We start from the raw sequence: 22,116 nt of genomic DNA, 5'->3' as shown, positions 1-22,116 counted from the left end.
TTCACGGACAGGACTGTGGTCCCGGGATCTGAGCAGAGTCCGTGGCTCTTTCCCCAAGTCCTTTAGTGAGTAGCGCCACGCTGCAGCGTCACTGGCAGGAGCTGGGAGCCGGTCTGGGGTCACTTCACGGACAGGACTGTGGTCCCGGGATCTGAGCAGAGTCCGTGGCTCTTTCCCCAAGTCCTTTAGTGAGTAGCGCCACGCTGCAGCGTCACTGGCAGGAGCTGGGAGCCGGTCTGGGGTCACTTCACGGACAGGACTGTGGTCCCGGGACCTGAGCGGAGTCCATGGCTCTTCCCCCAAGTCCTTTAGTGAGTAGCGCCACACTGCAGTGTCACTGGCAGGAGCTGGGCGCTGGTCAGGGGTCACTTCACGGACAGGACTGTGGTGCTGAGATCTGAGCAGAGTCCCTGGCTGTTCCCCTGCATCAGTGTCACAAGCACTTTCCACCTGAGCCCCGCTCAAGTTAGAGTCTGGATGAGAAGGGTTTTCCAAGGAACCTTCATGATTCTCAGCTCCCCACAGGGTCACCTGGTAGGCGTGGTCCTCTTGACTCTCCAAGTCCTTCCTCACCTGAAAGTCCTCTTCCTCACTGGCTCTAGACCTCTCCTTCTGGTCAGTCTCATCTCTACCCTCACACCTTGCATCTTCCGAGTCTGTCGAACTCAGAGTAAACAAAGACCCTTCATCAGAATCATAGTTGATGCTCACATCACACTGAGTACCTGGAGTAACGGGCCTCTGCGCTGGCTCGGGGTTGGCAGGCACGGTGCCCTGGGCACTGCCCCGTCGTGGGGGACGCAGAGGTGGGGATGGGGTTGCATCCCCCACATCGTTGTCTGTGATGCTGCTATAGTAGGGGGAAGGCGCTAAGCCAGCACCACTGGGCGGGGGTCCCTGCTGCTGCCTCGCGTTCTGCAAATTCAGGTAAACAGGCTCTTGTGCTGCCCCGGCTGGTAACTCTGTGTTCCCTCCCGGCCCGCTCTGTCCAGTCCTCGGGGCCTCGCCCTGCCTTCGCCCAGCACACACAGCCACGGCTGGTTCTCTGGAGAGGGCTGCCGAGTTGACTTCACGCCAGTTGACAGGGAGTGAATTGGAGGCGGCCTGCACCGGGCCCGCCGGACGCTCCTTGGGCGACTCTTCCAGGGCCACCGTGTCATAAATCGTTTCTCCAGAGCTGACTCTCCTGGGCGTGCGCTCCTGGGCCGCTGAGATGCTGGCGTCGGGACCCCCACGCGCTCCTTCGTGGAGAGCCCCAGGACCGGCGCTGTCCTTTGCCAAAGGTGCTTTTTGCGTTTTGCTCCCCGCGGCGGCGGCGGCGGGGAGGACCCCACCTTCCCGGACCCGGCGGCCGCGGCTCTCGGGAATGCCCACGTCCTGGTAGGCGTCCATCCCGGGGAAGGGGTTCTGGTTCTTCGGGGGGCTTCGGGAGTAGGCACCCGCGAGCCCATCCGGCCTCGGGTTCTGCCGGATGCTCCCCCCTATCTCGTCGTAGTAGCCTTCGTTGGAATACGCCAAGTCCGGAGGCGGTTTTTTGCGCTCGCCTCGCGGGCGCCGGCACTGCAGTCGCTCCAGGTAAGGCCTCGCCAAGGCCCCGAGGCCGAACGCCAGGACGAAAGTGATGAGCACCGACAGGCTCACGGCCAGGGCGAGGTCGGAAGAGTCCGAGTCCGAGGAGCGGGGCTCGCGCGCGACACCCGCAGACCCCGCGCCCCGCGTCCAGCGGCTGTGCAGCTCCAGCTCCCGGCGGGGGGCACCCGCGGGGTCTGGGCCTTGCTGCAGCCCCTCTGCAGGGTGCTCGGTCTTGGTGAGATCCACACTCATCGGGGTCTCCCTGGGAATCCTGCGTGGGGAGGTCCCCCAGCAAGCCTCCGCGTTCCCTGAAAGCGAGATGAAAACAGGCGTTGAGCAGGGGGCATACTGACTAAGATGCCACTGATTCTGGAAGGTTCTCTTTAGTCCTCTAGCCTCATGTTCTAGATTGCCTTCAAGGGCAACAGGGTACGAAGAGGCAGCACTGCTGTTTGCTTAGCTGTCACTTACCAATGGCAAGCACGTCTGTACAGAATAAGACTGTTATCTATGAGTCCAGCGGAGTGTATGGCTTTTAGGCCTCTGACTTGACTGCTTCTCCTGGGGAGACTGCAGTGGACAGACTGCAGCGGCAGCCACACCACTTCTCTTCCCACCAGATCCCTACCTGCTGCTCATTTTCTAGAACATTCCATCTGCTCCCAGCAAAACTCGCCTTAGTGCTACCCATTTTATACCATCATATCCTCACTATTCCCCAGTGTAGCAAAAACAAACAAACTAACAAAACCATTCAAGTCTTCCTACTGGCTCCTAATTCTGTGCCCTCAGCACCTAAACTGCTAATTGTGGATTTTCAAAAAGAATCAAACAAGTGAGTGGGTCTGGAGAGAGAGGGCACTTGCTTTATCTGCGGCCAACTAGAGTTCACTCCCCAGCATCCCATATGGTCCCCTGAGCACCCCAGGAGTAATTCTTGAGCCCAGAGCCAGAAGTGACCCCTGAGGACAGGTGTGACCCCAAAACAAAAACAACAATGAAAAGGTAAAAATCAAACAAGTGTGGACACAACATGAAGACCTCTTCGATCTTCAAAGTCTGGGAAGGACGTGTTTCTCCCTGATGGTCCCCCTACATAGATATGAGGCCAGGCCTCATGTGGGGAGAAGAAGAATGGGAGCTGGGAAACTGACTCAGGGGCTGAGCACATGCCTTCCACCCCTGGCTCTGCAAACCTCCTCAGCACTGATGGGTGCAATTCTGGTTTCCTCCTACCTACAGCCCAGCAATGTTGGGCCAGGCATTATGTGCCAGGCTTAGTTGACTCTGTATCCAGGGAGCAGTGGCCCAGAGACCCCTGAGCACTGCTTGGGCTACTTCAAAAATGAAAGAAAGAAAGAAAGAAAGAAAGAAAGAAAGAAAGAGAGGGAGGAAGGAAGGAAGGAAGGAAGGAAGGAAGGAAGGAAGGAAGGAAGGAAAGAAGGGAGGGAGGGAGGGAGGGAGGGAGGGAGGGAGGAAGGAAGGAAGGAAGGAGAGAGAAATAAAGAAGGAAGGAAGGAAAGAAAGAAAGAAAGAAAGAAAGAAAGAAAGAAAGAAAGAAAGAAGGAAAGAAGGAAAGAAAGAGAGAGAGGAAGGAAGGAAGGAAGGAAGGAAGGAAGGAAGGAAGGGAGGGAGGGAGGGAAGGAAGGAGGAAGGAAAGAAAGAAAGAAAGGAAGGAAAGAAAGAGAGAGGAAGGAAGGAAGGAAGGAAGGAAGGAAGGGAGAAAGAAAGGAAGGAAGGAAGGAAGGAAGGAAGGAAGGAAAGAAAGAAAGAAAGAAAGAAAGAAAGAAAGAAAGAAAGAAATTAAGTTTCTTCTCCTTCCCACCTTTGTTTTTAACCAAGAGTACCAATAGTGGGATGCTGGAGGGACCAAGACTTTCCAGAGTGTTCAACTCCAGTAGCATATCCTAACACCTTGCAAGAGTGGGAGGAAAGGAAAGTACTTTTCCAATATTCTTTTACTTTATCCTTTAGAAGTGCACATATTTTTTAATTATTATTATTAGTGAAACACCATGAGATAAGTTGTAGACTTACATATTTTTGTGTTTGGGTTTCAGTTATACAATGATCGAGTACCCTTTCCTCCACCAGTGCCCATTCTCCACCACCAATGAACCCAGTTGCCCTCCCCCCCACCCCATCCCCCAACCCCACCCTGCCTCTGTGGCTCACTCTTTACTTTAGGGTGTTGTAGTTTGCAATAGAGATATTGAGTGGCCATTGTGTTCGGTCTATAGTCTACTTTCAGCATGTATCTCATACCCCAAATGAGTCCTCCAAACAGCATTTACTTGGTGTTCCCTTCTCTACCTGAGCTGCCTTTCCCCCCAACTAGTACACATATTGTGTATAGGAATAGAATCATACTTTTTGAGGGTTAGCAAGCACATAAAAGAATGCTTTGAGGCTGGAGAGAGGGCTCAACGGTCTGAGCACATGCTCTGCGTGTAGAGGGCCTGGGTTGGAGCCCCTGCACTGCTGGAGTGATCTCCAAGCACTGCTAGGTGCTTCCTTTGTACCCCAACCCCCTTCAAGTAAGGTTTCAAGTTTTAAAAATGCTTTCTTTGATCAATTATTTGCTAAGAAAAGGGATAAAATAAACATGACTTTCAGGGTCCTAAGGGCAAAATTCTCTCCTTGTGAAATTTCTATTTCTTGATCAAATCCCATATTTTCTGAATTCTTAGAGCTAACTAGCTACATCTTTCGTGAGCTGAGAAAAACAGGTTGGTACCACTGACATAGCACAAAGTAGACCATATACCCACGACTTGTCACCATTTCAAATGAGAGGAAATCGTCCCCTCCACTCCCCTCCCCCTGCAAGCTGTTCCCCAGCCTCTCCAGTTTATACAGATCATCCCAGAGCGAAGAGGTACCGATTTACCTGTAGACCTGCTGCAAATTCCTTTCCACTTTTGCCTCCAGGACTCAGAAAGGACATTTTGGAAGACAGCCACACTGCAGTCACACTGCCATTGGTTACCGGTCAAGTCAATCTCCAGATGGGGCAGTTCCAGAGCAATGAGCATCATGGGTAGGACAGTGACCAGAGCATTGTGACTGAGATCTACAACCTGCTCGAGAAGAGGCAAAGGGAAGACTTTCTGTTAGGAAGAACATTTAGAGACAAAAGGCAGGAGTTTTAGATATTGTCCTCTTCTCTCTGGGAATGGCAAGAATTTAGCACTGGCTCAGGAGTCAGGGGATTCTGACAAGGCTCCATATCCACCCCGCCCACTCTATGCAAAATGGCTAGTTGTTCTAGTTGAATCCAAAATGAAGGAGATGCAAGGAAATAAAAAATATAAATCTCTGCCATCTTCTTAATGACTCTGTGAGCCTCAGAAAATAGTTTTCTCTCTAAAGGTTTGCCTTCTGGAGGACTGGAGTTATATATAGTATAGCAGGCAGGACATGTGCTTTGCATACAGTTGATCCGGGTCCAATCCCCAGCATTCCATATGGTCCCTGAGCATCACCTGGAGTAATTTGTGAGTGCAGAGACAGGACTAACTCCTGAGTATTGCTGGATGTGACCCAAAAAGCAAAAGTAAATGAATAAATAAATAAATAAATAAATAAAAGTTTGCCTTCTGAGGCAGTGGTCAGGACTAGAAGTAGGTGCATACTTCATTTATTTATTTTTATTGAATCACCATGAGATACATGTTTGTTGTTCATGATCGGGTTTCAGTCATAGAGTGCTCCAGCAGTCATACCTGTCTGTCCCCTCACCAGAGGTGCACATCTTAAGGATGGTGGCTTTATTAGAAGCTCATTTCCCAGGCCTTCTTTCCTATGAGTTCTAACTTGTGCTATTAGATAAAAACCTACACTACCTGTGATCACCAAAGTCCAGGATTAGACACCAAGCCTAGGATTTCTCAAAGCTCAGTGATCTGGTGAGTGACAGAAGATACTGGATCAGGAGAACAGCAGGTGGCCAGAAGCAGCAAGAACAACTAAGGCTCCATATCCACCCCGCCCACTCTACGCAAAATGGCTAGTTGTTCTAGTTGAATCCAAAATGAAGGAGATGCAAGGAAATAAAAAGAATCCAGCGGTTCTTGCAGCTGTATTCCTGAATTCTAGAACATGAAAATTCTGAATGAAGAAATGCAGAGACCCCCAAGGATGGCATAGTGGCCAAAGAACCTGCCTTGAAACAGTGAGGCCATGAGTTTGATCCCCAGTGCCACCCACATATGCCTTGTGTGGTCCAGGGGAACCCCAGGCATCACCAGTGTGTGTCAACACTAGTGACTGACCCTCTGCAGCCAAGTATGTGCAAACACCACAGCTAGAAGTGTGTGTGTGTGTGTGTGTGTGTGTGAGAGAGAGAGAGAGAGAGAGAGAGAGAGAGAGAGAGAGACAGAGAGAGACAGAGAGAGACAGAGAGAGAGACTTGTGTTGGTTACTGCAGCAGCAACAACAATGGCAGGAAGGGACACACAAAAGAAGGAATATGCAAATATTGGGAAAAATAATGGGCCACAGGTGAAAACCAGAGAGACAGACCGTAACAAGGCCCACTGCTTTATAGATGTGGAGGAGAAAACAGTGCTGGTAACCTATATAAATCCCTAAGGAAAGATAGTTCAAACAAACACTTGGACCCACCACCACTGTGTACACAAATGGGGCTTAAAATACATATAATGGGAACTGGATAGATTAGTGCAGCGAGTTTTTGCCTTGCATGCAGCTGACCTTGGTTCAATCCATGGTACCCCATATGGTGTCTTGAGCAAGGCCAGGAGGAATCCCTGAGCACAGAGACAAGAATAAGCTTTGAGCACTGCTGGATATGACCCAAAAATCAAAAAGAGAAAAAAAAGTATTATGTTTGTGCGAAACACTACATACCTACATCTATACATTCACATACACGAAGTTGTCTAAACAAAACAAACATGATGTAGATTTTCAAAGATCTGACTAATTGGTAGGAATTTTATGGGAATAAAAGCATTAATGACTTGCCATACCTAAAACTCATTCTCTTCGGGTGGGTTAAGTACAGTAAGGAGAAAGCACGGTATCTTCTAAGTGTCTGGAAAGGGAGTTAGGAAGCCAATCTGGTCCATCTGGAAGTCTCGGAACAGTTTTCCTGATGAAGGGACAGTTCACAGCACAAATTGGAGGGATTCGGGCTGGGAAGATAGTAAGGGGTCTAGGGCATGTGTGCCTGACCCAATTAGGTGTCTGGCACCACACAGACCCCCCCCCCCCCAGAATCGCCAGATGTAGTTATGGAGGTCCACCCCCAACATCACCAGAGGGGGACCCTGGGGATTGTGGCACCTCAGGCCCACATGTCCCTTCAGCCTTGCTGGCCAAGAGTCACTGAGAGTGGCCCTGGATGTCTATGTGGGACATAGATACCCGCAAAGAAATTAGAAAGATTAATAAGATTAGCTCTCCCAGGCAAAAGACTAAGTCCATGGGGAGAAGCTGAGGTGGAAACAGAGGTAAGAGGCCTGGGACGTGGTCCAGTAATACAGTCGTAGCCTTTTATGTGTGAGACCTTGAGTTTAATCCCTGGCACTACCCCACATCACCAGGCTGACAATCTCCTTCCTGCCAATCCCCTACCTCCCCACCACCCCACCACCACCACCATGCACACACACACACTTTAACAATATCAGAAAAGAAAAAAGAAAGGATTGCAGTAAGCAAAGGGATAATGTCCTGAAAGGAGGCTGCAGAGGTGAGTGGGGGCCAGGCCCTTGTGAATTCTTTAAAATATTTTCTTTCTTTTGGGCGCCACACCCAGTGATGTTCAGGGTTTACGCCTGGCTCTGCATTCAGGGATCACTCCTGACAGGCTCAGGAGACTCTATGGGGTGCCAAGGATCAAACTCAAGTTGGCTGCTTGCAAGGCAATCACCCTACCCACTGTCCTATGGTTCCAGTCCCCTGGTTAGGAATTCTTCAAAAGATTTTAAGCAAAATATAACTTAATTGGGCTTTCAAGTATTGTTCAAAGCACTTTCTGCATCCTAAAGCACTTCATTCTCAGGAAGCTCAATGCAAAATGTCTGGAGTCATCTCCACGTGATAGATGAGAAAACCCAGACCAAGAGAGATTTGTTGCTTTGTGAGAGATTTGTTGCTGTGGCTGACCTGGGTTTAAATCCAGGCAGTTGCTCTGGGGGCTGTTCCCTCCCCCACTGCCTCATGAGTGTTCCTTTGACAGAGGACAAAATTGGGTGGGGGACATTCCAGCATAAAAGGACCATGGGAGATTTCTCCTGCAACCATGCTGGTACAGCACGTTAACAAAACTGGACACACCTGTCTGTGCTGTGTTTTTAACAGAAAAGCTGATAACCACAAGTGGTGTTGGGCACCTTAAATGCAGCTGGTCCGAACTGGGACATGTGGTACATGCAACACCTACACCAGAGAATATTTGGGTATATCAAATTAAAAAATATATATTGCTAGGTCCCGAGAGATAGCACAGGGGGACTTGCCTCGCATGCCACCATCACCATTTTGATCCCTAGTGCCACATACAGTCCCCCAGTCACCATCGAGGTCCACTCCTAAGCACAGAACCAGGAATAAGCCCTGAGCACCTCTGGGCGTTCCCCAATACCCCCTTTCCCTATATGTATTTCTAAAATGAAATTCTCCTGATTTTCCCTGACCCAGCGCCATGAACCATGCCAGCCTCTCAAAGAACAGAGGCTGAGCGAACTTCATGGCGACCTTGATCACTCTAACGTTGCTCTGGTGCATAGAACAGTTGATAAGTGGACAGTGCTGTACACATAGAAGCTGTTCTTACCTGGGTAAGTGTAATTCCATGGCCAAGTTGAGTATAGAAGGGCCACTAGCCTTCAGAGCCCCTTATGGTCTTGGGTTGCTGACCTCAGCATTGACCAGAGAGCTTCACAGGACAGTCCCCGCATGGTCCAAGTCACAAAAACCCTCATGACTTTTGACTCCCTGGAAACCTAGGGAAGAATCTGGCTAATAACTCAAAGGTAATTTCTTCCCAACTTAAAGGGAAACTTGGAGTTGGGTATAATTTGACTGCTAAAATAGAAGGTGCCAACTCTTGATGCTGAGTATATTAAGTTGGAGTAAAATTCATGTCTATTACTAAATTTTATGGCAAGAGTACTCTTAGGTGAGTCCTAAAAGAGACTTTTAAAAACATGTTACAGTCACTCCTACTAGGCATAAAGAAGAAACGCTTCAGTGGAAACACTGCTCTAATATAAATTGCCCATATGTGCACATATTCAAAAATTACATAACCTTTAATTTTTTGAGGCTCTTGAAGGCTTCAGGAAAAACTCTGAATATCTTGTTGTTGTTTAAATAGAGGTTCTCCAGTTGCAGGCAGTTATGGAAATCAGATAAAGCAATTTTGGAAATCTCATTGAAAGACAGGTCCAAACTCTGTAATGACTTCAGTTTCCATAGTCCTGTTCAAATTAAGAAGGAAATTAAGATATCAGCGGGTGATACTTTCTGCAGCATTGTTTATAATGCTGAAAAAAATGGTGCTACCTAAGTGATCCCCAGTAGAGAAAAATGATCAAATGAAATATGCTACTGCATTCTATTAAATACTCTGCCATCTTAAAGGGAACAAAGTTGATCAACACAAACTGAGAGGGCAGGAAATATTTAAGTTACAGAAGAGGGGATGATTTCAAAATCATTAGGGAAAAAGAGCCATATATGAATATATATGTATGTATATGCATGCATGTGTTTTGAGTGAGCAGAGAAAAAGGCTTGGAAAGTGATGAATTAAACTATCAGTAGCAGCAGGCAAAGGGATATATGTGATAAGCTTCAGTATCGGTATTGTAAACCATAATACCCAAAAAGAGAGAGAGAGAGAGAGAGAGAGAGAGAGAGAGAGAGAGAGAGAGAGAGAGGGAGAGGAAAAGAGAGAGAGAGAGAGGCAGACAGACAGACAGACAGACAGAAAGGAGAGTGCCTGCCATAGAAGCAGACAGGGCGATGTTGGGGGCACAAGAGAGAAACTGGGGACATTGGTGGTGGGAAATGTACACTGGTGAAGGGACTGGTGTCCGTGAAACCCAATCACAGACAACTTTGTAACTGTATTTCTCACTGTGATTCAATAAAAATTAAATAAAAATAAAAACTCTATCAGTAGCAGTTATCAATTAGGATCAGAATAGAATAGTAGAATAAAGATCAAAACTTTATTTTATTTTTTAGTCCCAGATTATTGAATTATCCTGGGTTTTCAATACCATCAGATTTTGGGAGTAGATCTTCATATGTGAACCTCTCTCTCATCACAGTTCTGCACTGTCAAACTGATTCCTCTCCCCTGTCCTCCTCCTCTGTCTTTTGGTAACCTCTGTGCTTTTCAGAGTGCAGGAGTTACTTTTGTTATGTGTTTCTTGTTTATTTCAGTTAGACATATTTAGTACATGAATAAAATTATCCACTAATTGTCTTTCATTTTCTCACTTAGTTCATTTAGCATAATTGCCTCAAGTGCCATCCATGTCTCAAAGGACTCAACTTCTAAAAAAAAATGAATCCAGAGTAATAATCCATTTAATAAATTACTTCTTTATCCAGTATAGCAGTTCCTGCTTTTTTCTCTATTATTGGCTTTAGATGCCTCACTCTGACCTTTCCCCATGATGCTATGTTTAATACCTCATGTAAGTTTTTTATATGCATGGTATAGGTGTATCTTACTTTTTACCCTGTATGATTGGTGAATTCAGACCATTCACATTTAGGGTGACTACTAACATCTGGAACTTAATAACTACTATCTTTTATTTTCTAGTTATTTTGTATTGCACCGCTGTTACTCAAGAGTTTGTCTTTTCCTTTGAATGGTTTTCCCTGGTGATTCTCTCAATTTCTTCAAGTTTTCTTCTAAGTGTCTCTCTCAAGATTCTTGCTTTGTGTTTATCAGATTTGAGACAGTCTTTTTAAATTTTTTAGGTTTGGGGGCCACACCTGGCTGTGGTCAGGGTTTACTCCTGGCTCTGTGCTCAAGGATCAGTCCTAGTGGTACTCAGAGGGACCATAAGTTGATGCTGGGGATCAAACCTGTCAGCTCTATGCAGGGCAAACTCCCTACCCACTGTACTGTCTCTCCAACCCAAGTCTTTTTGCTTTTAAAATAGTCTTTTGTGTGTGTTCAGGTATAAAGTTGTTTCCTTTACATTTAAATACATACTATTATATTTGTCTTCCTCTAAAATGCTACATTATGTCACTACATTTTTATTTAGAGTCTCCTGCCCCCGCACCTCGCTGTCCTCGCCGGGGCGCCTTGGAGGGGGGCGGGTTGAGTTTCCCTCCCCGCCCTGAGCAGAGCTCCGGCAGCCGAAGACCTCCAGAACCAGCCACAACCATGCTAAGACCACTCCACACGCATGAAGGTACCAGCAGAGGAACAAAGGCATGTGAGTCCCAGGGCTGAGATCTCCAAGCCTGCTCGGATGGGGGCTGAGCATCCTCCAAATTCCAGTAGGCAGGGGTCACATCCACCATCTGACCCCCGGTGCCGTGAATCCCATCAACGGCCAAGACCCAGAGACTACAAAACCCAACTCCCGGAAGTGCATGGCGGCATTTGCGGCCACGGGACATTTTATTATCTCATTCTTACTTTGGACAAACTGGCAGGCTACCAAATGTAACTTGCCCACACAGCAGAGTCTGGCAAACTCCCCGTGGCGTACCCAATATGCCAAATACCAGTAACAATGATGGGTCTCATTCTCCTAACCCTGACAGAGCCTTGAATATGGCACTTTAAAACTTCAGGGCTAGGATGAAGGAGACATTACTGGTGCCTGCTCGAGGCAATCGACAAACAACAGGATGATCATGATCGTGATCGTGACATTCTTATTTATGTTTTGATTTGATGTTAAAATTTATCATCAAACTTAAGAATTTATGTTTCCATTTCCCCACTTTTTCCTGTTAAGCAACTCCTTTTAAACATTTCTTGCAGTTCAGAAATGCTGTATGGTAAATTCTGGTGGTAGAAAAATACTGTTAGTGTTTGTTTATCTGGGAATGATAGTTTGTAGGTAAGAGCATTCTTGGCTGGAATTTTTTACCTTTTAGAATTGTGCTGTCATTCCACAATCTAGCCTATGGAGTTTCTACTGAGAATTCTGACAACCTTCTTAGTATGCCTTTTTGTGTTAAATACATCCGCAACCCGCCCCCCCCCCCCCGACTTTAATATTTTTCTTTATCACTGACTTTTGATAAGTCATGTGTCTTGCCATATACTTTTTATACTTAGAAATGTATGTGTTATATCAGTTTCTGAATCTCTATGGTAACTAACAGTTATTATTTTAACATTTTGGTTTGGGGCCCATATGGGGCTGTGCTCAGGACTTACTCCTGGCTTTGTGGTTAGGGGTCACTCCTGGTGGTGCTTGGGGGACCATATGTGGTGTCAGGAATCAAACCCGGGTCTGCCACATGCAAGGCCATTATCCACTAGCCCCATAATGAGTATTTTAAATTTGTGCTGCTACCTCCAAAGAAACAGTGACCAAAATACAAAGACAGTCTACAGAATGGGAAAGGATATTCACCGAATACACATCTGACAAGGAGTTGATATCCAGGATATACAAAATACTGGTTAAACTTCACAAGAAGAAAACATCCAACCCCATCCAAAAATGGGGCAATGAAATGAACAGAAACTTTCTCAAAGAAGAAATCCGAATGGCAAAAAAGCACATGAGAAAATGCTCTACATCATTAATCATCAGGGAGATGCAGATCAAAACCACAATGAGATACCATCTCACACCTCAGAGACTGGCCCACATTCAAAAGAACAAAAGCAACCGATGCTGGCGCGGATGTGGTGAGAAAGGGACACTCCTTCACTGTTGGTGGGAATGTCGACTGGTTCAGCCCTTCTGGAAAACAGTATGGACGATTCTCAAAAAATTAGAAATTGAGCTCCCATTTGACCCAGCAATACCACTCCTGGGAATATATCCCAGAGAGGCAAAAATGTATAGTCGAAGTGACATCTGCACTTGTTTGTTCATTGCAGCACTCTTTACAATAGCCAGAAACTGGAAGAAACCTGAATGCCCAAGAACAGATGACTGGTTAAAGAAACTTTGGTACATCTACACAATGGAGTATTATGTAGCTGTTAGAAAAGATGAAGTCATGAAATTTACATACAAGTGGTACAATATGGAAAGTATCATGCTAAGCGAAATGAGTCAGAAAGAGAGGGATAGACATAGAAAGATTGCATTCATCTGGGGGATATAAAGTAACAAAGTATGAGATTAATACCCAAGAATAGCTGAGATCAGCACCAGGAGGATTACTCCATAGCTTAGAGGCCAGCCGGGTATCCTAGAGGAAAGGGCAGTTCAGATAGAGAAGGGAGCACCAAATAAAGGATGTTTGGAGGATCCTCCCAGGAGGGAAGATGCATGTCGAGAGTAGACTATGGACTGAACATGTTTGCCACTCAATGCCTCTTTTGCAGACCACAACACCCAAAAGGAGAGAGAGAACACAGGGGATTGCCCTGCCACAGAGACAGGGGGGATGGGGGGATGGGGGTGGGAGGGATATTATCCATGGTGGTGGAAAATGGGCACTGGTGGAGGGATGGGTATCTGATCATTGTATAATTGAAAACAAAGCACAAAAAATTGTAAATCTACAACTGTAAAAAAAAATAAAATAAAATAAAGGGAAAAAAAATTTGTGCTGCTAGAGTCCCCATTTTCATGTCATGAAGAATAGCTTTGGGTTACAGTCCTGGAGGCCCCTAAGCAGAGCAGGATTCACCCTGGAAACTCCCTGAGCACTGAGAGGGTGGCCTGGGTGAACTCTGGCCCCAAGGGACTAGGACAGTACCCACCCTTCTGGCTCTTGAATCCAGATGCAACCCCGACTGGCAGAGAATCATTTCAAGGGGGCCAGGGCCTCTGAGCAGTATTTGGCAGTACCCCCACCCCCTAACATACTGCCACAAATAAAACCACATCTGAGAAATATTCTTTTTCATTTTGTTGCTGAATTTCTTCTCTCCCTTCATTGTCCCTTTCTTCCTTGCATTTGCTCTGTTTTTCCAGTAGGAGGCACTTTGGCCCTGGATTTTGGAGTTCTGTTCTCCATTTCAGGTCCTTGCGTGTCAGGAGAGAGGAATCTGAAGGTTGGAGAGGCCGTGGGGATTTCTTCCTCTTCTTCTCTGCATGGAGCGGATAAAAACCCCTGCCGTCCCCTCCCCTCTGGTGCCTGGAGGCCTTCCCCGTCTGATCTCAGTGTCCGTGGGCTCAGCTCCTTCCTGGAAGGCCGCTTGTGGGTGTTTGCTGACTGGTTCTTGGCTGTGAAGGCTGTCTGGCCTGGAATACTAATGAAAGTGGGGAGGCTTGGGGAATCGTTCTCTAACTCCCTAGGTCAGATCTCCCTCTGCTGGGCCCCGCAACAGGGCAGTGTTGATAGCTGTTGAGGCTTACTTAACCCTGCTGGTGCCGTGGGAACAGGCCTCTGACTGCCAGGAAGCCTCTGCTGCAATGCTGCCACCCCTGGGACTCTTCTCCTTGCCCCAGTCAACTCGCCTTACATACATGGATGTTTCCCCTCTCAGCGAAGGAGCTATTTGATACCTCGGAGTCTTGCAAGATCTCAAGGTCCAGTTTCTTTCCTCCTGGCTCAGATTGCAGGGACAATCCCTCCACCCTTCCACAGTTTGAGCTTCTGGTTTAGCACAGATGATGAGGGATGGGGGGGGGGGGGCAGGAAGGAGACCTCTGCCTGTCGTGCTCCCTGGGCCCCAAGTCTCGTCACCACGGCCAGTTTCCGGCAGCCCAGTGCTTCTTTCTTTCCCTCCTTGGTGGGTAAGCTCACTGGGGTTCTGGATGGAGAACCAACTCTCCTCTAACCCTGACCGCCCCCGCCCCGCCCCCCACACCTTGCCTATAATTCACACGATGGTGGTGGTGTTGTTGCTAAGTTGTATGGATGAATTCTCTGAATTTTGGCTTTGAGTTCTTCTTCGGTTCTGTAGCTATCGGTTTTCTTTGCACGCCTTATTATTGATCACTGCAACTATTTTCTAGGCAACACCCTGAGGCATTCTTATAACTTTCAAGGTCAGCAAGTCAAGCTAGTTTTTTTTTCATTTATGTATTTAATCTCCAGCAAAACCATCTAATTCAGCTTGCTCTCTGCCACTATATTTTCACTTGAGTCCAGAACCACCAGGAGGCCCATTTGGCATTGAAAGTAAAGGTTGAAAAGGAGGTGCCAGTCACAGCAATCTTCCAAATTTGATTTTCCATATGCATCCTGCAAAGTGCCTGTGTTTTTACATTTCCTTCTGCTCTGCTCTCACGTGTATAGTCTGCATCTCTAACAGAAGACTCCGTACCAAATCAGTTCAACTCAGTTGCAAAAGGGTTCAGTTCTTGCTGGCCATCTGCAAGGTACTTTTTGGAAGACTGATTATGCAGGCATGATGACAGTAGTTATAGAGCTCTGTCATCTTCAGCGCATCCAGAAGTACAGAATAAACAAGAGATTGTAAGGACAACTCAGTCAAAATATCATGAGCAAGGCATTCGTTGCGGATGACAAATATAGCATAGAATCCTTGTGCCTGGTTGAGTGACAAGAACACAGACATGAAGAAGTGTTCCAAAGTGTTATACACCCACCATCTAGACGACAAAGTTAACTGTTGTCTGTCAGAATCACATCTTTGTGAACTCCTGCAACAGACCAGAGTTCACAGAGTCTGGCCTGCACAAAATAGAGATCAAAACATAAATCAGAAGGGGGCTGGAGCCATAGTACTGTGGGGAGGGCATTTGCCTTGCACTTGGCTGACCTGAGTTCAATCCCCAGCATCCCATATAGTTCCCTGAACACTGCTAGGAATAATTCCTGAGTGCAGAGCCAGGAGTAATCCCTGAGCATCACCGGGTGTGACCCAAAAAGCAAAAAATAAACAAACACAAAAAAGAAACCCTCAAATAAAACCTCAGAAATCAGAGGGCCAGTGCTAAGGATTTGATAGGAAAATGCACATTTCTAGTCACTTAGGAGCTGCAAGTTCTACCTGGCACAGAGCAGCATAGCTGAGTGAGGACTTTAGCTGGGACATACACTTATAAAAGATTATTGCTTTGTATTCATGTCTATATAAAAGTAGGAAAATAAAGGATAGGCCAAGCCAAAGATACCTTGTTAAAAATTAAAAGGACCAGAGCCATTGTACAGTGGGGAGGGTGCTTGCCTTGCGTGCAACCAACCTGTGTTCAAGCCCCGGTACCTCGTATGGTTCCTTCACACACACACACACACACACACACACACACACACACACACACACACACACACACGCCCCATACCCCGCCTACTCCAGGGATTCCTGAGCACTGCTGGGTGTGGCCACCAAAACAAATAAAATAAAGGGAGAGAACCAAGTCTCAGCTGGCTATTTTAGTAAAGTTCTGCCATATTGGTTTGCTGATCTCCAGAGCTCCGCCTATTTGCTGGAGCGCTTTGGTCTGCCCTCCCTGCAGAATCCACACCTCCAGCAGCACTGCTTTTACGGACACGACGGCCAGCAGGCACCCAGATTTAAATTCTACTAGTTCCATAGTGAAATCGTTTGCTGAGCGGTTTAAATGTAATCTCTGAAAGAATTACATTTCTTGGTGGAGAGACTAGCCCTATACACTTTAATATGTAAACATATGAGTTTGAAAGAAAAACTGAAACTATTTTCCTGGACCATCTGGAGATGTGAACTCATCATTCCTGCAACATTCTGGTGCTTAAGTGCATTGAATTGAGTTTGCAGGTATAGCAGAGGGAGAATATGCCTAGCTTTGGCACAGAGACTTTATACTATAAAACTCCTATTTAATTGTGTGCACTTTTTATGCTTTAAGTATTCCAAAAACATCTCCTTTAGATCCTTACAAAGGTGTGTGTATGTGTGTGTGTGTTGGGGTGGAGGAATTTAGTACTCATTTGAAAATGACTAATTACAACTTGCAGCTGGTGCTGTGGAACAGGGTTTGTTTAATGTCTTTTTTTAAACAAAGAAATATTATTTAGCAAAGAAATAAGTATTCCTTTGACTCCACCTGGTGGTGCTTGAGGACCCATGTGCTGGGACTGAACCTGGGGCTCCCACATGGGAAGCTAAGAGCTGTCTCCCAGCCCAGGAATGCATTTCTAATATGTTCAACAATAGGGGTAAAATCCCAAAATAATTATGCTGAAAGAAGTTACATTCATAGTAAGAAGATGTATTGGGGCCAGGGATGTTGCTCAGTGGTAGAGTACATATCTTGCATGCATGAGACATTGGGGTGGGTCCCCTGGCACCCCCAACTCTGTATTGTATGCTTGCACTTAAATATAAAATGTGAGGGGCTGGAGTGATAGCACAGTGGGTAAAGGTGTTTGCCTTGCACACAGCTGACCCGGGTTCGATTCCCATGTGGTCTCTCGAGCACCGCCAGGAGTAAATTTTTGAGTGTCTGAACCAGGAGTGACCCCTGTGCATCACTGGGCGTGACCCAAAAAGCAAAAAAAAAAAAAACCCATAAAATGTGAATGAATCTACATGACAGAAAGAAAATAAGAGGAGCAGGGGAGAGGGAGAGAGGGCATGAGGCAACTTTGGAGTTAATGGTTAGTTTAATAGTAATCGATAATGGTTGGTTGGCCTCATGGGTCAGTGTGGTTTATATTTTAAAGTTCAGTTACATATATGTATATATATACATATATATGTATATATACATACATACATATATACATACATATATATGTATATATATTTCCCCTCCACAATTACAAAGTTGTTCATGATTGGGTTTCCGTCACAGTGCTCCAACATCCGTCCCTTCAGTGTGGTTCAGAATGAGAGTAGTGATGTGGGAGGGCTCAGAACATCATGGACCAGCTGGGGAGAGTCCTCCCAGAGGTATGAGCAGTAGACGTGAGATGATTGGCCATCATAAATCTGAGCATTTGTAGGGCGAGGTGGTGCTGAGAAGCCAGGTAGTGCCAGGGATCAAGCCAAGGTCAGCTGCATGTGTGTACCTTAACCCATGTCGTAAAATCCAGGTGTGTCTGAAACCTTGCCCTCTAGCTTAATGACATAAGCTAATTTTATTACTTTAGAACCTGAATTGGCTTTGCTAATACTGTTTATTGGTATTTCAGTAATTCAGTAGCAACCACAATGAAATGTTTCATCCCCTACAAGTGAAAAATATAAGTTTGTTTGCTTTCTGCCTTTGTTTTTGGAGTCACACCCACAGATCAGTCCGGAGAGGCTGAGGGCACCGTATGAGGAAGTCGGGACTGAAGCTGGCTTGGCCATGTGCGAGGCAAGCGCCCCATCTACTATACAATCTCTACAGCCCCGAATTTTGCTTTTGTTTATTTGTATGTAAAACAATTGCTTTATTTATTTAAAACTTTATTTTTTATTTTATTTATTTATTTTTGCTTTTTGGGTCACACTCAGCGATGCACAGGGGTTACTCCTGGATCTGCACTCAGGAGTTACTCCTGGCAGTGCTCAGGGGACCAGATTGGCTGCTGGGAATCGGCCGTGTGCAAGGCAAACGCCCTACCCACTGTGCTATCGCTCCAGCCCCCAACAATTGTTTTTTTTTTAAAAGCACCGCCAGGAGTAATTCCTGAGTGAAGAGACAGGAGTGACCCCCCCAAAAAACCCCCAAAAAAACCTGTTTTGAAAATCAGATATGATTTCATATCATTTCTAACACATTCATCTCTTTGATTCTGTAAATTTAGTGCATTAATAACAAATTTGTTACATCTGGTCTGTCAACCTATCTGGTGAATTCTAGTCATTCACTGTGATGCATTTTCAGGCACTAAGTGGGCTTTGGTACGTTGGTTGATAATGGTCACTGTCACTGTCACTGTCCTCCCGTTGTTCATCAATTTGCTCGAGCAGGCCCGGTAACGTCTCCATCATTAGACTTGTTGTTACTGTGTTTGGCATATCGGATACGTCACGGGTAGCTTGCCAGGCTTTGCCCTGCAGGTGAGATACTCTCAGTAGCTTGCCGGGCTCTCTGAGAGGGGTGGAGGAATCGAATTCGGGTTGATAATGTAGGAGAGTTTAATTGGAGACCAGTCCTATTTTTAAAAGAACTTTTAAGTGAATTCCCCTCTTATCCTCCATTATTACCACTGTACTGGAAATGTGAGGAAAAGTACCATGAAAATATTACAGTTAGAATCATGGATGGCTTCTGTTTTGTAAATTGCCTTGGCTGGCACCTTCTCTGGGTGTTTCCCCAACATGAAGCTTATTAGTGATATCACAGCTAACTATGACAATAGGATCAGCTGGTATTGGATTAGTCCCAGTATTTCTTTATCCCTGCAAGAGAGGACTTTCCTGGATGAACAATGTGGTTCTATAAATGTTTAGTCACGGTCATCATCTTGAAACATGTGCGGCATGATTTCTAAAAGTAGAAATGTGCCTCACGGTTCTTTGTAATTTACTGCTTTCTGAGATCTCTGTCATTTATTATTAACTTATTAATTTAGAGAGTACAAGCACCTCTACAAATAAACAAATAAGCACAGGTGCTTCTCTTTTTATGAATTAGAGTGCCCTAGGAGTCCCATCTCTGGCCAACATTAACATTTTTATTTCTTGATGTGAGGAGGAGGTAGGGGGTGGTGCTCAGGGGCTATTCCTGTCTCTGTGCTCTGGAGTGACCCCTGTGGTAGTGTTGGAAGCTGGGGTCTGTGCACGCAGGCAAGCCTCTTCTCTTCTTTCTCAGGGTCCCTCAAATGAACATTTTAAAAAATGATTTGAGATTTAGACAAAGCCAATTGAATTTTTTGTAAATAGATTGTCATTCACAATTTGTGCCAGAAGAGTAGTAATAATATTTGATAAGTACATTTCAAGCTTAGAAATACCTTAATCTTTAAAAAAATCTACTTTAACAATTACCATTGATTAGGTCAAATGCTGGGTTCAGGTAGATTCTTGAGATGTGTTTTTCCTGTAACCCTCCTACCAATCCTAAGAGTCTTACCGCATCCATATATTACCTTTGAAGAGGCTGAGAAGAAAGGAATCTAAAAGGAACAAAGAAAAAGTCAGAAAAGGAGAGAAAGTGTTTCAGAGTCACACTTACCTTGCCCAAATACCAGAATCATGAAATAAGAGGGGATGCTTGAGTTAGTAAACATGGAAAGTGAATGATGATGACAGGGAATAATTCAAATTATACAATGCTCTGGGTGGAGAGGTCTACCAGAGATGGCCAACTAAACTCCGGGCTGCCTCTGGACATTGACCTGTATGCCCTTGGTCTCTGGTTTCATGTGCTACAATTCTCATGGAACTGCACAGATAGATGCTCATTTCACTTCCTGCTATGCCATCTTTGTGAGTTCCACATTCTCCCTATTATCGTTGGAGGTATAAGTGTAACTTTAAAAAGCCAAGATGGGCCTGTGTCTGCATTTTCCTGGGGTATCTAGTGTTTCAATGGAACTAGACTCACCCTAACATTCAGTTAACTCTGCGGGGGGAGGGGGGTGTCCATGTGCCTTCTGGTGGTGATGTCCAGAATTTCCTTATTCCTGTGGTGGAATAATACTTTGACATGTTCATCTTTTACCTCCCTATCTTTCTCTTTCCACTGAAGCAGCAAGTAGCTCCATGATCACTGCAGGGTGCAGGAGGGGTAGGGCATGAGGTGGGCAGAAAGCAGAGGACACATCTTTCTGACTTTTGTTTCCCAAAGCCCTGAATCTTTAGAAGAAAGAAGTTTATAGGTCTGACAAAAGTTTTGGACAAAAGAAACAATATCTTCGAAGATGGAAAAACTGAAATAAGTACTCTGGTTAGCAGGGGTAAGGGAAGAACACACATACACATGTACACACACATGCATGCACACACACATCACACACACATACACACTCACACATACATGCATATACACACTCACACATACACAAGTGCTTTCTTAGAGTATTAAGATTCTGGAGTCTTAAGAGTATTAGAATCTGGGGCCAGAGAGATAGTACAGCAGAGAGGGTGCTTGCCTTGCATGCAGTTGACCTGGGTTTGATCCCTGGCACCTTTTATGGTCCTCTGAGCCCTTCCAGAAGTGATCCCCGAGTGCAAAGCTAGGCATAACCCCGGAGCACTGCCAAGTATGTCTCCAAAACCAATAAAAATAGTATTAGAATCTGGGAAAAGGCAGTGGAAAAAAGTGAAGAAAAAAAAAAGACCATTGAAAGACCGATATTAAGTAAAGGTATCTGTATACCCCCACTTTATACTTATCCTGATGAAATAGGGGCTCAGAATCAGAAATTTTGTTGTTATTGACAACAGATTTTATCTCCAGTACAATTGAGTTTATGTGTGGAGATTTATACCTGCCAAATTAGTTTTGTCATGAGTGTAGCTATAATTATGTTCATTAAAGAGTTATGGCAAGCAAAATGGAAATAATGTGGTTTGATAAAACCACTTATAACCTATATATGTATGTGAACCATTCATACATACACTCATTATTCATGGGGCATAAGAGGTAGTATAGAGACTAAGGCACTTTTGCCTTGCATGCAGCTGACCTTGATTCGATCCCCGGAACCATATATCGTCCCTTGAATACAGGGCTGGAATGATAGCACAGCGGGTAGGGCGTTTGCCTTGCACGTGGCTGACAGGACCAACGCACGTTCGATTCCTCCGCCCCTCTTGGAGAGCCCGGCAAGCTGCCGAGAGTATCTCACCTGCACAGCAAACCTTGGCAAGCTGCCCCTGACGTTTTTGATATGCCAAACACAGTAACAAGTCTCACAATGTTACTGGGCCCACTCCAGCAAATCAACGGGAGGACAGTGACAGTGAATACAGAGCCAGAAAATGACCCCTAAACATAGAGCCAAGAATGATCCCTGAGCACTTCTGGGTGTGGCCTCCACCAGAAACAACAAAATATTACTTATGAAATGATTGCTTGAAATCACACAAAGTTGACCAAAATAAGTGAAAATATAAGAATTAGAGAATAATCCTTGCGCAGGGGCCATGCTAATCTTCTCTGTATCGTTCCATTTTTAGTATATGTGCTGCCGAAGCTACCGAGAGTATTCGATATGCCTGACACAGTAACAACAAAGTCTCCAATGGAGACGTTACTGGGCCCGCTCGAGCAAATCGATGATCAACGGGAGGGCCTTTACTTTACTTTACTAGAGAATAATCAGTTATGAAAGAAAATTGTATAGACATAAAGAATAAGCTTGAAGTGGGAGCTAGATATATACTACAGGGGGTAAGGTGTTTGTCATGTATGTGGTCAATCCCAGATCAATTCCTGGCACTGCATATGGTTCCCTGAGCCCTCAAGAATGACTGATAAACACAGCGCCAGGAGTAAGCCCTTAGCACTGCCAGATGTGACACCTCTAAAAGAATAAGCTTGAAGATTATATGTTGCATGA

The 22,116-nt window shown here is 45.6% G+C and overlaps 1 non-coding gene across 1 annotated transcript; it reads right to left on the bottom strand.

The window, feature by feature from the left end:
- Positions 1 to 21,650: 21,650 nt before the first annotated feature.
- Positions 21,651 to 21,754, bottom strand: LOC130020879 (U6 spliceosomal RNA). The gene has a single exon (XR_008792073.1). It is a non-coding gene; the product is annotated as a U6 spliceosomal RNA (small nuclear RNA).
- Between the last annotated feature and the right edge of the window lie 362 nt (positions 21,755 to 22,116).

This window comes from Sorex fumeus, unplaced genomic scaffold (assembly GCF_029834395.1).
Source record: "Sorex fumeus unplaced genomic scaffold, SorFum_2.1 ptg000013l, whole genome shotgun sequence".
Lineage (NCBI taxonomy): Eukaryota > Metazoa > Chordata > Mammalia > Eulipotyphla > Soricidae > Sorex > Sorex fumeus.
This window is presented reverse-complemented; position numbering and strand designations above follow the sequence as displayed.